Source organism: Oryctolagus cuniculus, chromosome 1, assembly GCF_964237555.1.
Source record: "Oryctolagus cuniculus chromosome 1, mOryCun1.1, whole genome shotgun sequence".
NCBI classification, from domain to species: domain Eukaryota; kingdom Metazoa; phylum Chordata; class Mammalia; order Lagomorpha; family Leporidae; genus Oryctolagus; species Oryctolagus cuniculus.
Genome location: NC_091432.1, coordinates 117831111 through 117848214, shown reverse-complemented (window position 1 = coordinate 117848214; position 17104 = coordinate 117831111). Strand labels below are relative to the sequence as shown.

Below are 17104 nucleotides of genomic sequence, written 5' to 3'. Positions count from 1 at the left end.
TACCACAGAAATAAAAGGAACCATCAGGAATTGCTACTAACAGTATTGCCAACAAATTGGGAAATAGAAGAAATAGAGAGATTTTTGGACACATGCAATCTACTAAGATTGAGTCATGAAGACACAGAAAACCTAACTAGACAATACTCAAGACAGAGATTGAATCAATATAAAGATCCTCATAACAAAGAAAAGTCCAGGACCAGATAGCTTCACTGATGAATTCTACCAAATCTTCAAAGAAGTACTAATTCCAATTCTTCTCAAAATATTCAAAACAACTGAGTGGGAAGGAATCCTCCCAGGCTCCTTTTATGAGGCCAGCATCACCTCAATTCCAAAATCAGAAAAGAAACGGCAAAGAAAGAGAACTATAGACCAATGATCACTGATAAACATAGATGCAGAAATACTCAGCAAAGTACTAGTTAATTGAATCCAACAGCACATCGGAAAGATCATTCTCCTGGACCACATGGTATTTGTCCCTGGTATCAAGGGATGGTTCAACATACAGGATTCAATAAATGTGATACATTACATGAACAAATTAAATAATAAAACCTATATGATTATATCAATAGATGCAGAGAAACCATTTGATAAAATACAGCATCTTTTCATGTTAAAAACCTTAAACAAATTGGGTGTAGAAGGAACTTGAAAGATCAGGCCATTCACAATTTGCTACAAAAATTTAAATACCTTGCAATAAATTTAACTAAGGATATGAAAGATTTCTACAATGAAAATTAAAAACATCAAATAAAGAAATAGAAGAATATACAAAAATGGATAAACCGTCCATGTTTGTGGATTGGAAGAATTAATAATATCAAAATGTCCATTCTACCCCCAAAAATTTACAGATTCAGTGCAATACAAATCAAAATACCAATGACATTCTTCTCAGATCTAGAAAAAATGATGATAAAATTCATATGGAAACAAGGGTAGCTAAAGCAACCTTAAACTACAAAAACAAAGCCAGATGCATCACAAGACCTGATTTCAAGACATCCTACAACTGGGCCCATCAAAACAGCCTGATACTTAAACAAGAACAGAAGTGTACACAATTGGAACACAATAGAAATGCCAGAAATCAATCCAAACATCTACAACCAACTTATCTTTGTAAGGAGCAAAAATCAATCCCTGGAGCAAAGACAGTCTCTTCAACAGATGGCACTGGGAAAACTGGATCTCCACGTGCAGAAGTATGTAACAAGATCCCTACTTTGCACTTTACACAAAAGTCCACTCAGAATGGATCAGAGACCTGAATCTATGACCCGATACCATCAGATTACTAGAGAACATTGGGGAAACTTACAGGACATTGGCATAGGGAAAGACTTCTTAGAAAAGACCCCAGAAGTACAGGCAATCATAATTAACAAAGGGGATTACAACAAACTGAGAAGCTTCCAATCCACAAGACTCAAGAGAAACACTCAGCAAAGTGAAGAGGCAACTTCTAGAATGGGAGAAAATATTTGCAAGCTGTGCAACTGATAAAAGATTAATATCCAGAATCTATAAAGAACTCAAGAAACTCCACAACAAAACAAACAATCCAGTTAAGAAATGGGCAAAGTATATGAATAGACATTTTTCAAAGGATGAAATACAAATGACCGATAGACATATGTAAAAATGCTCAGGATCACTTGCCATCAGGGACATGCAAATCAAAACCACAATCTTTCACCTCACCTGTTAGAATGGCTATTATCCAAAAATCAAAAATCAATAAATGCTGAGGATGTGGGGAAAAATGGTACCCTAACCCACCATTGGTCAGAATGTAATGTAGTACAACCATTATGGAAGACAGTATGGAGATTCCTCAGAAATCTGCAAATAAATGCACCATATGACCCAGCTCATCCCATTCCTGGGAATTTACCTACATGAAATGAAATCAGCATATGAAAGAGTTGTCTGTACCTCCAGCCTATGTGAGGTTCTGTTTTCCTCACCAGAGCATTTCTGTATAGCTCTTTAGCTTCCTACTGCAGTTAGCTTCAACACATTGGCAGATATTTTGAAGGGAAGATTTGCTGAGTGAGAGCATGTGAGTGACCGTCGTGTGGTCCCCACCTTCTGGAGCCTGCATCTCAGGCACCACAGGGTGTAGGAGATTGTGCTTTGCATTTTAGAAGCTTATGTTCTAGTCCTCAATCCTCACAATGTCGGGACTCAATAGTGTCCTGTGAGGAAAACTGGGCTTGTGTTTGAAGCCCCTCAAACTTCCCCTCTAAGCCCAGTGATAACCATTAAAAGCTTGGATGGTTCATTTCTCCCTTACAGACACCCTCTGCTTGCAGCTAAATCCATGGTGCATTGGTTCCTAGAAGCAGAAGATTCTTCAGGGGTAACAATCTCTGGAGACTTTTATTTTACTTCAAAAGGATCCTATGCTCTTTGGAATGTCAACCCATCTAGTCCTCATTTCTTCCATAGCTTCTCAATATCCATAAAATGAAATTTTTGGTAGTTAACACAACATTTTCTGTTTGCTGTTATAGGAGCATTAGTCTTCCATGACATGCAGCACCTTAACTCAATGTCTGTGCATTATAATTTCAACCTACACAAGTGACATTTTGTTTTATATCTCATTCTGTTCTTTCTTTCTTTTCTTTTCTTTTTTTTTTTTTTTGACAGGCGGAGTTAGACAGTGAGAGAGAGGGAGACAGAGAGAAAGGTCTTCCTTTTGCTGTTGGGTCACCCTCCAATGGCCGCCATGGCCGGCGCACCACGCTGATCCAAAGCCAGGAGCCAGGTGCTTCTCCTGATCTCCCATGCAGGTGCAGGGCCCAAGGACTTGGGCCATCCTCCACTACACTCCTGGGCCAAAGCAGAGAGCTGGCCTGGAAGAGGGACAACCGGGACAGAATCTGGTGCCCCGACCGGGACTAGAACCCGGCGCCACAGGCGGAGGGTTAGCTTATTGAGCTGCAGCGCTGGCTGGCCATGTTCTTTACTTTAAAACTCAGCACTCTATCTCTAAAATCAATCCCTGTAGCTGTGTCCACAGCTAATCTGTTGTTTCTATTGTTACAAATACTTAGTTTTACTTACTTACTTATCTTTAGGTGCACATTCATTTTGCTTCTATTCCTTAAACCTCAAATAATGTAAAGTTTCCCTTATGGTCCTGCAAGAGAATTCAGTTGCAAAATATATCCTGGACCAGATTTTCTAGGTCCTAGGCACAGGAGTGGGGAATATCCTCCCTGAGGGCTGTGTGTGTCCTGCAAAATCAGTGGTCTGGCCCTGCCAAGGCAAACACAGGCAGCACTTGAAATTCAATAAATTTTTAGCAGGCTTATTTTTAAGTTGATAATTTTGTATGGCCCCTGAGTGCTGTTATAAATATCCAAAACATCTTCCCCACACCTGTTGGTCTAATGTGATACTTTGTGTTATTTTAATTTGCATTTCTCTTGATAACTAATAACTTTATTCATATGTAAATTGACTTTCTGTATAACAAATTACTTACAAACTTAATTTAAAGCAAATATTTATTGTTTCCCAGTTTCTGTAAGTGAGGAGTTTGGTAGCACTTTAGCTGGGCTTCTCTCGGAGTTGCTCACCAGGTTGCATTCAAGAGAATGGCTTCAGTCATCTGAGGCCTTGATTGGAGCTGAAAGGTTCAACTCCCAGATAGTTCACTCAAGTGGCTTTTGGTAGAAGCCTCAGAGTGGCAGGAGGCCTCACTTCATGACCTTTCCATAGGGCTGATTGAGTATCCTTGCTAGAAGGTCCTAGGCTTTTTCTTTATAAAAATATTTTATTTGGTTTAGAAAGAGTTACAGAGAGAGGGGTCGAAAGAGAGAGAGAGCAAGAGAGAAGGAGAGAGAGAGAGAAATCTCGAGATCTTCTATCTGCTGGGTCATTCCCCAGATGGCTGCAACAGCCAGCGCTGGGCCAGGCTGAAGCCAGGATCCAGGAACTTCTTCCGGGTCTCCCATATGGTGCAGGGACCCAAACACTTGGGCCATCTTCTACTGCTTTGCCAGGCTGTAGCAGAGAGCTGGATCGCAAGCGGAGCAGTAAAGGCATGAACCGGCACCCATATGGAATGCCGAGCCGCAGACAGCTGCTTTACCTGCTGTGCAGTAGTGCCGGCCCTCAGGCTTTTTCTGAAGTGAGCAGTCTGAGCGAGAACAAGACAGAAGCATCACTGCATCAACTCAAAGTAAAATCCCAGAGCTGCTGCTGAAAGCTGTCGATTTGCTGTCTGTAAAGCTGATATGGAGGGTGCTGAAGAGCAGAAGTATAGGAAACAAGGACTGTAGGGCTACTGACTATAATAGTAAATCAAGAAAGTTGCCATATCAGTGTCGTACATACCAGTGGCTGAGAGTAGTGGCTGACAGATAGCTCATAATCAACCTGATTCCACCTTCTACAGTAAAATCAGTAGGGAGTTGACTTGATGAGATGTGATGACAGCAGTTGTTGGTCAGCACGTGTCACTCAGCCATGACAAATATAAGCAAGAAGTAGAGCTGTGACATGCCTTCCTCAAAGATGAAGCTCTTCACTAATACAAAGTCCACCCGTAATTTAGGGGTAAGAGTAGAGCATTTGAAGAGGTCTACAAGTGATACATTTCTGATGAAGTAGCTCATGCAGATGCAAAGCTGAGAATGAAGAAAGATTAGAGTGATCAAGATCGGGCTTCCCACTATGTTGCTCGAAGAGATCCTGGAACAGGGAGGATTGGATTCCTGGTTGACTTGTTGCGTGAGAATGAAATCTGTTACTGTAATTTTCTGCTGCTATTCGCCTCCAGATTGGAGGCGAGGTAAGGCCAGATCAGCACCCCCCTGAACCATATACTCATCTCACTACTGCCAACTTTTGTCAGGAGTCACAGCAGTCAGGGAGTGTCCTGGAGATCAGGTGATTAGAGAACATGGAAAAGACTGGGAAGGTTTACTGCTTACAACTTTTTGACATATTTAGAAATAGAAATTTTTGCATTTTATTTCTTGGATTTTTGCTTCAGGAATCTAATCTCTCTACTTATGTAGGGGGATTCTATAGTTGTTTTTTTTTTTTTACCAGATCATGATGCTATAAAGCGGACATTATCCCTAATCCAGGGAGAATAGTGTGTTGTGGTCGTAGTTGCACTACTTAGTGAGTGACAAGTCATGTCTTTATAAAGTGAAGGAGAATAGCAACAATTCCCAGGATATGCTGTAAGCATAAAATGGGATGTGTATGAAAACCTTACTTTTTTCTTTCAAATGCTTGGTTGCTATAGAAATGCTTGGGCATCTGGAAACTGTCCTTATTTTTTTTTTTCTGGTCTTGAAGCTCTATATTCTAATGTAATAGGTATCCTTTTACTTAGGAGACATTAGTTAGCAGTGAAGTCACAGGGGAGCAGATGTGGTGAAAACATCATGTAGTGGTTCCTGAGAAACCATTTCAAAGAGTGTATGGGAGTGCTTTGAGAAGTTCATGGAAATGGAATGAAAAGATGCTCATTTTTGTGCAAACATTTTTAAAATCTGTGGATATGAGGGATCTTCAAAAAAGGTCCTGGCAAATCATGTTATAAAAAATTATGCATGAATTTTAATTTTTTACATCAAATTAAAAATCTTTCAATTTAATTTTCCCACAAATGTTGTAAAGTACCCTGGTCCTACCTTCAGATAACTCATATGTGTTAGTATTAATGAAGCCTGACTAACTTGGTTTTATTTTATTTTATTTTTTTAACTTTTATTTAATGAATATAAATTTCCAAAGTACAGCTTATGGATTAGAATGGCTTCCCCCCCATAACGTCCCTCCCACCCGCTACCCTCCCCTTTCCCACTCCCTCTCCCCTTCCATTCACATCAAGATTCATTTTCGATTCTCTTTATATACAGAAGATCAGTTTAGCATACATTAAGTAAAGATTTCAACAGTTTGCTCCCACGCAGAAACATAAAGTGAAAAATACTGTTTGAGTACTAGTTATAGCATTAAATCTCAATGTAAAGCACACTAAGGACAAAGATCCTACATGAGGAGTAAGTGCACAGTGACTCCTGTTGTTGACTTAACAAATTGACACTCTTGTTTATGGCATCAGTAATCACCCTAGGCTCTTGTCATGAGCTGCCAAGGCTATGGAAGCCCCCTGAGTTCACCGACTCTGATCATATTTAGACAAGGCCATGGTCAAAGTGGAAGTTCTCTCCTCCCTTCAGAGAAAGGTACCTCCTTCTTTGATGACCCGTTCTTTCCACTGGGATCTCACTCGTGGAAATCTTTCATTTAGGTTTACTCTCATGGGCTTTTCAGCCGGATCCGCATGCCTTAAGGGCTGTTGGTTTTATTTTTTAAAAGATTTATTTTGTTTATTTGAAAGACAGAATTACAGAGAGGAGGTAGAGAGAGAGAGAGAAGAGATCTTGCCATCAGCTGGTTCACTCCCCAAATGGCCGCAATGGCCAGAGCTAAGCCGATCTGAAGCCAGGAGCCAGGAGTTTCTTCCAGGTCTCCCATGTGGGTACAGGTGCCTGAGGACTTGGATCATCTCCGCTGCTTTCCCAGGCACATTAGCAGGGAGCTGGATTGAAAGTGGAGCAGCTGGGACTCGAACCGGCACCCATATGGGATGCCAGTGCTGCAGGTGGGGGCTTTAACCCTATGTGCCACAGTGCAGGTCCCACTAACTTAGTTTTAATGTACACAGATGTGAAAATTAGGAGACTGTGCATAAGTTCTGATGTAGGTGCCTGAATGTTCTGTGTCTGTGGTATGGGCACACTATCACAAAAGATGAAGGAAAAGAATAAAGAACAAAGAATTGTGCCCACCCCCCAAAATACATATTTTCATATCCTGTTATGTATACATGAAAATTTACATACATGTGTGTAGGTGAAAGAAGATATGAAAGGAAGTATGATCGAGCACTTTTGTCCCAATAACTAGTTTGTTTTGTGTGTGAAATTGAATCCAACAGATTGGTAGTATTAAGCCCTAGGGTTGTTAAAAAGCCAGCATCTGTGGTTGTAGGCAGGATGGTCTGCTAGAGAAGGATTAGGTTATATCACCTGAGGATTTTGTAGCTTAAAATTTGGGCAAACCAGCCTCAGAATATAGTTTGTTCTCAGTAAAGTAAAGGGACTAAGAAAAGAAGGATGACATCTGTTGCTACTTCTGCTCTTAGAGGAGCTCAGGAAAATTCATCTAGGTCAGGGTGGGAGTGGAAATAGAATACAACACTTTTTTTTAAAAAATATTTATTTATTTATTTGAAAGAGTTACACACAGAGAGAGAAGGAAAGGCAGAGAGAGCGAGGTATTTTTTTTTTTTTTGATAGGCAGAGTTAGACAGTGAGAGAGAGAGACAGAGAGAAAGGTCTTCCTTCTGTTGGTTCACCCCTCAAATAGCTGCTGCGGCCGGTACACCATGCTGATCCTAAGCCAGGAGCCAGGTGCTTCCTCCTGGTTTCTCATGAGAGTGCAGGGCCCAAGCACTTGGGCCATCCTCCACTGCCTTCCCAGGCCACAGCAGAGAGCTGGACTGGAAGAGGAGCAAGCAGGACAGAACCGGCACCCCAACTGGGACCAGAACCCTGAGTGCCAGCGCTGCAGGTGGAGGATTAGCCTAGTGAGCCATGGTGCTGGCCATAGAGTGAGGTCTTCTATCTGCTGGTTCACTCCCCAACTGGCCGCAATGGCTGGAGCTTTGCTGATCTGAAGCCAGGAGCCAGGAACTTCTTCCAGGTCTCCCACATGAGTGCAGGGGCCCAAGACTTGGGCCATCTTCTACTGCTTTCCCAGGCCATAGCAGAGAGCAGGATTGGAAGTGGAGCAGCTGGGACTTGAACTGGAACCCATATGAGATGCTGGTGCTTCAGGCCAAGGTGTTAATTCGCTGCACCACAGTGCCAGCCGCAGAATACAGCACTCTTACAGATCCAGAGAACATTATTCACATGGGGAAGTGGATGCCTTCCTTTCTGTACCCTGTGTAGTGGGGTCTGAAGAAGCCTGTCCTTGACTTCTCTTCCTATGCCACTTGTTATCCTACAAAAAACTACACCACTTTCATTGCTTCATTACTTCACCATTTTTCTTCTTCAATTCCCATATCAGTGTTCATGCTTTTCCACTTTTATAGTTAATCTGTGGGCAAGGCAGAAAGTCTTTGCAGGGATGTTGATGCCCAGGAGGACTGATGGAGGAATCTTGGGACATTTAAGACACAAAGGCAGGGTTGGACTTTAGTCTCTAAAAAGCAATTTCTTTTCTTTCTTTTTTTTTTTTTAAGTCTTATTTATTTGAAAGGCAGTGTTACAGAAACAGAGGGAGAGACAGAGATGTTCTATCTGCTGGTTCACTCCCCAAATGGCAGCGGCAGCCAGGACTAGGCCAGGCCCAGGCTAGGAGCCTGCAGCTCCATCTGGGTCTCCCACGTGGGTACAGGGGTCTAAGTATGTGGTCCATCTTCTGTTGTTTTCCCAGGCGCTTTACCAGAGAGCTGGATTGGAAGTGGAGCATCTGAGACTTGAACCAGTGGTCATATGATGTGGCAGCTTAGCCTGCTATGCCACAACACCAGCCCCAGCAAAAACTTTTAAAACTATAAAACTCTTAAAAGAAAATAGGGATAATTTATGATCTTGGATTTGGCCATGGATTTTTAGATATGATACTAAAAGTATGAGAAAAAAAACAATAGAAGATCAGTAAAGCTTTTTCAAAATTAAAAAGCTTTTGTGCATTCAGAGGATGCTATCAAGGAAATGAAAAGACAACCTACAGGATGGGAGAAAATATTTGGAAATTTCTGTGGTTTTAATGTAACCTCCTCTACCACTCCAATTCACAGGTTGGGAACTTAATCCCCAAAGCAACTGTGTTGGGAGTTGGGACCTAATGGAAGATGTTTAGGTTGTAGGGCTCTGCCCTCATGAATTGATTAATTACTCTAGAAACAGGGTTTTTAGAAGTGGATTTTCTCTCTTCTGTTTGGCCGAATGAGGACACAAGAGGGCAACTATCTCTTCCCTTTCTGCCTTCCATATGTAGGGATGCAATAAGAAGGCTGATTCTTTATGCTTCCTTGATCTTACACTTCCTAACCTCCAGAACTGCGAGAAATAGATTTCAGTTCTTTATAAATTACCTCGTCTTAGGTGTTCTGTGATAGAATTACAAAAGCATCTGGTAGGGCCGGCACCATGGCTCACTTGGCTAATCCTCCACCTGCGGCGCCGGCACCCCGGGTTCTAGTCCTGGTTGGGGCGCTGGTTCTGTCCTGGTTGCTCCTCTTCCAGTCCAGCTCTCTGCTGTGGCCCGGGAAGGCAGTGGAGGATGGCCAAGTGCTTGGGCCCTGCACTCGCATGGGAGACCAGGAGGAAGCACCTGGTTCCTGGCTTCAGATAGGCGCAGTGTGCCGGTGGTAGTGGCCATTTGGGGGATAAACCAACGAAAGGAAGACCTTTCTCTCTGTCCCTCTCTCACTGTCTAACTCTGCCTGTCCAAACAAACAAACAAACCACACACACACACACAAAAGCAACTGGTATACAGAGTACAAGAACTTTTATTATTCAATAATAAAACACAAAAACTCCAATTAAATGGGGAAAGGGCTTGAATGGAAATTTCTCAAAAGAATATAAATATATTTGATAAGCACATGAAAAGAAGTTCAACATCACTGGTTATCAGATGATTACAAATGAAATCCTTAATGAGACATCACTTCATGTTTAGTAGGGTAGCCATAATAAGAAAGATAGAAAATAAATTTTTCTTTGAGAAAACAGCTTTATTGAGATGTAATTCACATATCTCACAATGCACCTGGTTAGAATGTACAGTCCAGTGGTTTTACTATCTTTACAGTGTCATGCAATCATCACCACGATAAATTTTAGAGTTTTTTTACTCACCCTACAAAGAAATTCCTTGACTATTAGCAGTTATTCCTAATCCCCCTGCTGTTACCCTACCCTTCTTCCCTCCATACTATCACTTATCTACTTTCTATCTCTATTTCCTTATTCTTAACCCCCCCTCATTTCCATCTAATGGTAATTATGCATCCTTTTTACCAACATCTCCCCAGTTCTCGTCCCCATTAACTGCTCAGCCTCTGGTAACTACCATTCTGCTCTTTTTCTTTTTCTTTTCTTTCTTTTTTTTTTTTGTCTGTAACACGGGTTTTATTGCGTTGAGGTGGCGACCAGAGCCTGGCCGGGGCCGGCCCTCACAGGTTGTTGAGTTCCAGCAGGGTCTGGTCCAGGGTCTGGTGAATCTCCACGTTCTCCTCCTTGGCGCTGGCCAAGGTCTCTTCCAGGTCGTCGATGGTCTTCTCCAACTTGGCCACAGACCTTTCGGCAAACTCCGCTCGGGTCTCAGCCTCCTTCAGCTTCTCCTCCAGCAGCTTGATCTCCTTTTCGTATTTGTCCTCCTTGGTGGAATACTCCTCCTCTGAGGCCATCAGGGACTTGAGGGCCTGGTCCATGGTTCGGAATTCCTCCTCCAGCTGCCTGGCTCGACTCTCGGCCACCTCAGCTCTCTCTTCTGAGCGCTCCAGCTCTCCCTCGAGGATGACCAGCTTCCTGGCCACCTCCTCGTATTTGCGGTCTGAGTCCTCCGTAATGTGCTTGGCCTCCTTCAGCTGCATCTCCTGCAGCTCCATCTTCTCCTCATCCTTCATGGCCCGGTTTTCGATGACCTTCATGCCTCTCTCGCTCTCATCAGCAGCCTTCTCGGCCTCCTCCAGCTTCTGCAGGGCAGTGGCCAGACGCTCCTGCGCCCGGTCCAGCTCCTCCTCTACCAGCTGAATGCTGTGGTTCAGGGAGGCCACATCTGCTTCGGCGTCGGTGGCCTTCTTCTCGGCCTGCTCCAGTTTCTCCTGGGCGTCTTTCACCGACTCCGAGTACTTCTCCACCTCATCTTCAGTCCCCTTCAGCTTCTTCTGGAGCGCCTGCTGTTCCTCCTCCAGCTGCTTGCAGCGGTCCTCAGCTTGCTTCTTGTCGGCTTCGGCCTGCTCGGCGCGGTCGATGGCGTTCTCCTTGTCCAGCTTCAGCATCTGCATCTTCTTCTTGATGGCGTCCATGGCTGCGGTGGGGGGCGGGCCGGCCGGCTGGCAGTGAGGACTGGGTGGACGGGGCTGACTGTGCAGAGCGGGCGCACGGGTACCGGGCGAGGAGGACCGAGCGGGACTCCATTATGCTCTTTTTCTAAGGTCAGCTTTATTAATGTACACGTATGAGTGAGATCACGTGGTATTTGTCTTCATGTCCCTAGCTTATTTCACTTTATGTTTTCCAGGTTCATTCAGGTTCTTGCAAATGACATTTTTAAAAAAGTGTCTGATAGTACTTCACTGTGTATATATTATATATACACCATATTCTCTTTATGTCTTCATCCATTGATGGACACTTGTGTTGATCTCATGTCTTGGCTATGGTGAGTGGCGCTGCAATAAACATAGGAGTGCAGGTACCTCTTTGAGATGTTAATTTTATTTCCCTTGGTTGTATACCCAGAAGTGGAATTTCTGGATCATTTGGTAGTGCTATTTTTTTTTTTTTTGACAGGCAGAGTGGACAGTGAGAGAGAGAGAGACAGAGAGCAAGGTCTTCCTTTGCCGTTGGTTCAGCCCCCAATGGCCGCCGCGGCCGGCGCACTGCGGCCAGCGCACCGCGTTGATCCGATGGCAGGAGCCAGGTGCTTCTCCTGGTCTCCCATGGGGTGCAGGGCCCAAGTACTTGGGCCGTCCTCCACTGCACTCCCTGGCCACAGCAGAGAGCTGGCCTGGAAGAGGGGCAACTGGGACAGAATCCGGTGCCCCGACCGGGACTAGAACCCGGTGTGCCGGTGCCGCGAGGCGGAGGATTAGCCTAGTGAGCCGCGGCGCTGGCCTGGTAGTGCTATTTTTAATATTTTGAACAGCTTCCACATTGTTTTCCACAATGGGTGTATTCAATTACATTTCCAAGGGTGAAACTCTCATTCACTGCCAATGGCAATGAAACTAGTGTAGCCATTGCTGGAAAGCTTGGCAGTTACTCAACAAGCTAAACACAGTGATATCATTTATCTAAAAATTAGAAAAGCAGTATATGCTCGTATAGAAAAATGTAATCAAATACAGATGAGAAAAAATGAGAAATTAAAAATATCATACTTCTTTTCAATGATTACTGTTCTTAACTACTTGATATCTCTCGTGTCAGATATTTTTCTATGGATTTAAAATTTAAAAATTCATTTATTATTTTTAAAGATATATTTATTCCTTTCAAAGTGTTACAGAGAGAGAGATGGACAGATACTTTCCATCTGCTGATTTACTCCCCAAATGCTCCCAACGACCAGGAGCCAGGAGCTTCTTCCAGGTCTTCCATGTGGGTGCAGAGACACAGGCACTTGGGCCATTTTTTGCTGCTTTCCCAGGTGCATTAGCAGAGAGCTGGATTGGAAATGGAGCATCTGGGACTTGAACCAGTGCAGATATGGGACGTTGGCATCGCAAGCAGTGGCTTAACCCACTATGCCACAATGCCAGCCCCCCATGTGACTTTATTTTTTTTCTAAAGTGAGTGCATATTATATATACTGAGTGTAATTTTATTTTCAGTGTTGCTTTGTAAAGTACATGGTTTCATTCTGTTTCACCTGTCCTAACAACCATACCTACCCGAATCATGTTCCTTCATCTTGCGTATAGTAAGATGTGTGAACTCTGGGTGGTAGCAGTAAAGACAAGGAAATCCACATTGCACCATAATATTTATCTCTTACATCATGGTGCCATAAATGGCACCATTTATTCATAACAGCTCTTCGAGTTGTACAATTGTTGTCCCCATCGTAGGATAAGGGATTTGAAGTCCGGAGAGAGGTTAAGCAGATTTCCTGCTCTCATTTGTCTGGGAAAGAGCAGAGCCAGGCTTTGTATTGAGAGCAGTCTGATTCTCAGGTTTATTGTCTGAATACTTGTTAGGGCCATAGAATTTGTCTCTCAGTGTGGATATATGTGAAAACAAAGGGAGGCGCTTCTACAGCGTTGTCAGCAAAAATGTAACGGGCTGGCATTGTGGCACAGCAGGTTAAGCTGCCACCTGCAATGCCAGCATCCCATATCATGACACCTGTAGATTCTCGACTGTTCCGCTTCTGATCTAGCTGCCTGCTTCTGATCTAGCTCGCTGCTCATGCACCTGAGAAGACAATGGAAGATGGTCCAAGTACTTGGGCCCCTGCCATCCATGTGGGAGATCAGGATGGAGCTCCGGGTTCCTAGCTTTGTCCTGGCCCAGGCCTAGTCACTGTGGCCATTTGGGGAGTGTACCAATGGACTGAAGATCTCTCTATCTTTCTGTCTCCTTCTCCTTTTCCTTTCTTCTCTCTGTTGCTTTTTTCAAGTAAATAAAACAAATCTTTAATAAGAAAGGCAGAATCAGAAACTCTAAAAGTCCTTCTTCCACTTGCAAAAACAATAAATGAACTGGGGAAACTTTCAGAACCAACTTTTCTTAGAACTCTAGATACTAATTAAAAAAATGCAGAAACCACAGGAACACATAAAGAAAATAAAGCCGCATCTCGGCAAGGAGCGAGTGGCATTTTAACTCATCCTGGAAGCATCTCCTGTTCCTAGCTTGTTGGCAGAAGCCTTGGAGATAGCAGCCCACATTTCTGGCACAAACACGCAGTACTGAAGGGAGCATAACAGATCTTATTCTCAAAAGAAAATTCATTTTTTAATGGTAAAGATTTAAGGTGTACAACATGATTTTCTTTCTTTTTTCTTAAAGATTTTATTTGTTTATTTGATAAGTGGAGTTACAGACACAGAGAGAGACAGAGACAGAGAAAGGTCTTCCATCCACTAGATCCCTCCCCTAATGGCCGCAACAGCCAGAACTGGGCTGATCCAAAGCCAGGAGCCAGGAGCTTCTTCTGGGTCTCCCATGCAGGTGCAAGGGCCCAAGGGCTTGGGCCATCTTCTACTGTTTTCCCAGGCCATAGCACAGAGCTGTATTGGAAGAGGAGCAGCTGGGACTAGAACCGGCAGATATATGGGATGCCAGTGCCACAGGTGGAGGCGTAGCCCACTATGCCATAGCGATGGCCCCCAACATGATTTTTGGTACACATATGATGATACTTCCAAAAGTTGGTGTGTATGGCAGGGGTAGTATTTAACCCCACATTATAGTGCATAGGATTGATACTCAGCTCCAGCTCCTAATGCAGATTCTGGGAGACAGAAGTTATAGCTCAAATAATTGGATTCCTACCAACAACATGAGAGACCTGGATTGTGCTCCTGACTTGACCCAGCCCCTGCTATTAGGGCATTTGGGGAGTGAACCAGTGGACTATCTCTGTTTCTTATAAAAACAGTTGTGGGCTTTTCTGATTGTGATGGGACACAGTGAGGAGCTCTTGTCTCTGCACACAGCCATGCAGTCCAAAGGGCTGCTGTGGCCCATGCAGGTCTTCAGAGCTGAGAAGTGGGCTCTCAGCTCTGGTGCATTGCACAGACAGCCCCAGGGGGTGACTGACCCATGCATACTGTACTAGGATGGGAGTCGTTTGCTGGAGTGGACATCTGTGTTCACGTGAAGGATGCTTGTTACATGGCCAGATCTATGCTGCCAATCCATTTCCAAAGCCCCAGTGGTCCATTATCAGCAGTATGTGGATCTCCTTCCAGAAAGGAGGTCAAAGACATCCTCATCCAGTATGATGGGGCCCTGCTTTTAGCTGACGCCTAGCTACAAATCCAGAATGTTTGGAGGCCATGGAGGCTTCACTACCAGAAATCCTACTGACAAGTCTACCACCAGGGGTCGTGGCTCACCTTTATAGTAAACAAAGGTTGTGGGATTTGGAGTTTCAAGAAAAAAAGCTCATGGAAAACAGATTTTTAAGAAAGATTTATTTATGTATTTTTTTTTAAAAAAAGATTTATTTATTCACTGGAAAGGCAGAGCCACAGAGAGAGAGGGGGAGGGTGTCTTCCATCTGCTTATTCAGCCCCTATAAGGCCACAACATCTGGGGCTGGACCAGGCAGAAGCTAGGAGCCAGGAGCTCATTTGGGTCTCTTATGTGGATGCAAGAGCCTGCTTGGGCCATTCTGTGCTGCATTCTAGACACATTATCAGGGAGCTCGACCAGAAATGGGGCAACCTGGACTTGAACTGGTGCCCATTTGGGATGTTGGTGCTTCAGGTAGTGGCTTTACCCGCTATACCACAGAACCAGCCCCTATTTATTCATTTGAAAATCAGAGTTAGAGAGAGAGAGAGAGAGAGCGAGAGCGAGAGAGAGCGCCTCCATCTGTTGGCACAAGCCCCAGAGGGCTACAATAGCTGGGGCTGGGCCAGGCCAAAACCAGGAGCCAGGACCTTTCTCCAAGTCTCCCACATGGGTGGCAAGGATCCAAGCATTTGGGCCATCTTTCACTGCTTTTCCCAGGCCACTGTCAGGGACCTGGACCTGAAGTGGAACAGCAGGCATCTGAACTGGCACCCATATAGGATGCCAGTGTTGCAAGTCGTGGTTTAACCCTCTACGCCATGACACCAGCCCTGGAAAATGGACTTAAAATATGTTTATTTTGGTGCAAAATGTTTTTTTGAAATTTGCTATATGTAGTGTTTTCATAATATGCATTTCCACAAATGTTTTGCAAACTCTTCATGTGCATAGATTTCAAAAATTTTTGCACCAAAATAAATTTGTCTTTTAATCACATTTTCCACAAACTTTTTGAAGTACTCTTCTATATAGTGAAATGATTAAAACAGTATCAATTTAACATTTCCATAGTTCCATGCTTCCTTTGTTGTGGTAAGTGTACCTAAAGTCTCCTCTGTTAGAAAATTTCTTGTATATAATTAAACATTGTTAGCTCTAGTCTTTATGCTGTACATTAGCTTTCTAGACTTACTCATTCCATATCACTGCGGCTTTGTAAACTTTGACATACGTCTTCCTATTGCACACTCCCTCCTCTGGTAACCACCATTCAATTCTGTTTCTATGTGGTGAACATTTTAAAGATTCCGCATGTATTGTGCTTGTCTTTCTGCACTTGGCTTGTTTGACTCAGCATGATGTCCTGCAGGTTCATGTTTATCTATGTGGTTACAAATGGCACGATCTCCTTCTATTAAAAAGCTGAATAATGTTTCATATAAATATGTATATACATATGGAAGGCATATAATTTCTCCTTAACCTTCATAAGTCTGTATTTGGGGTAGATTCTCATAACCAGACAGATTAACAAGAGAAAAACAGGCAGTTTATTAATGGGCACCATACAGGTCACGTGGGAGAAACCTCAATAATAAGTAACTGCAAGCAGTGGCTTAGAACATGGGCTTATAGAGATGGTGCCTTCCATAAAGAACAATAAAGCTGGAGAACTGACAATGAAAAAGGAAAGTATTTTATGCTTTCAGAGGTGAGAAGCTGTGGGAAGGCAAACATATGGGAGTAAACGAATGGAGTCAGGTTTGTTTGTAGATTCTCTGAGCTGGTGAAAGTTGTCATCTGGTTTTGATACAGGAAAAGCATCCTCTCCAAAAGGATTTTTGTGGCTTTTCAGAGGTAGAGAAGGACAGTTCAGCTTACCCCTTCTGTACCTGCTGCTTGTCAGGTGCCCTCTGTTCGAATTAACCAGTATACCAAATTGGCATATTTTGGAATGGCATGCTCTGATTCTTTGTCCAGTCAATCATCTGTAGATATTTTAAAAATTGAGGTTGTGGGTACTGGTGATGTAGCGCTGTGAGTTAAACTGCTGACTGTGACACTGGCATCCCATGTCGGAGCACTGATTTGAGCCCTGGCTGCTCTGCTTCTTCTTTTTTTAAGATTTATTTTATTTATTTGAAAAAGTTACAGAGAGAGGTGGAGCCAGAGAGAGAGAGAGAGAGATCTTCCATTCTGCTGGTTCGCTCCCCCAAAGGACTGAAACAGCCAGAGCTGAGCTGATCTGAAGCCAGGAGCCAGGATCTTCTTGCAGGTCTCCCATGCAGGTGCAGGTGCCCAAGGACTTGGGCCATCTTTTACTGCTTTTC

At 43.6% G+C, this 17104-nt stretch overlaps 1 pseudogene; it reads right to left on the bottom strand.

Annotated features, from left to right (window-relative positions):
- Positions 1–10162: 10162 nt before the first annotated feature.
- Positions 10163–11223, bottom strand: LOC138843532 (tropomyosin beta chain pseudogene; annotated as a pseudogene).
- Between the last annotated feature and the right edge of the window lie 5881 nt (positions 11224–17104).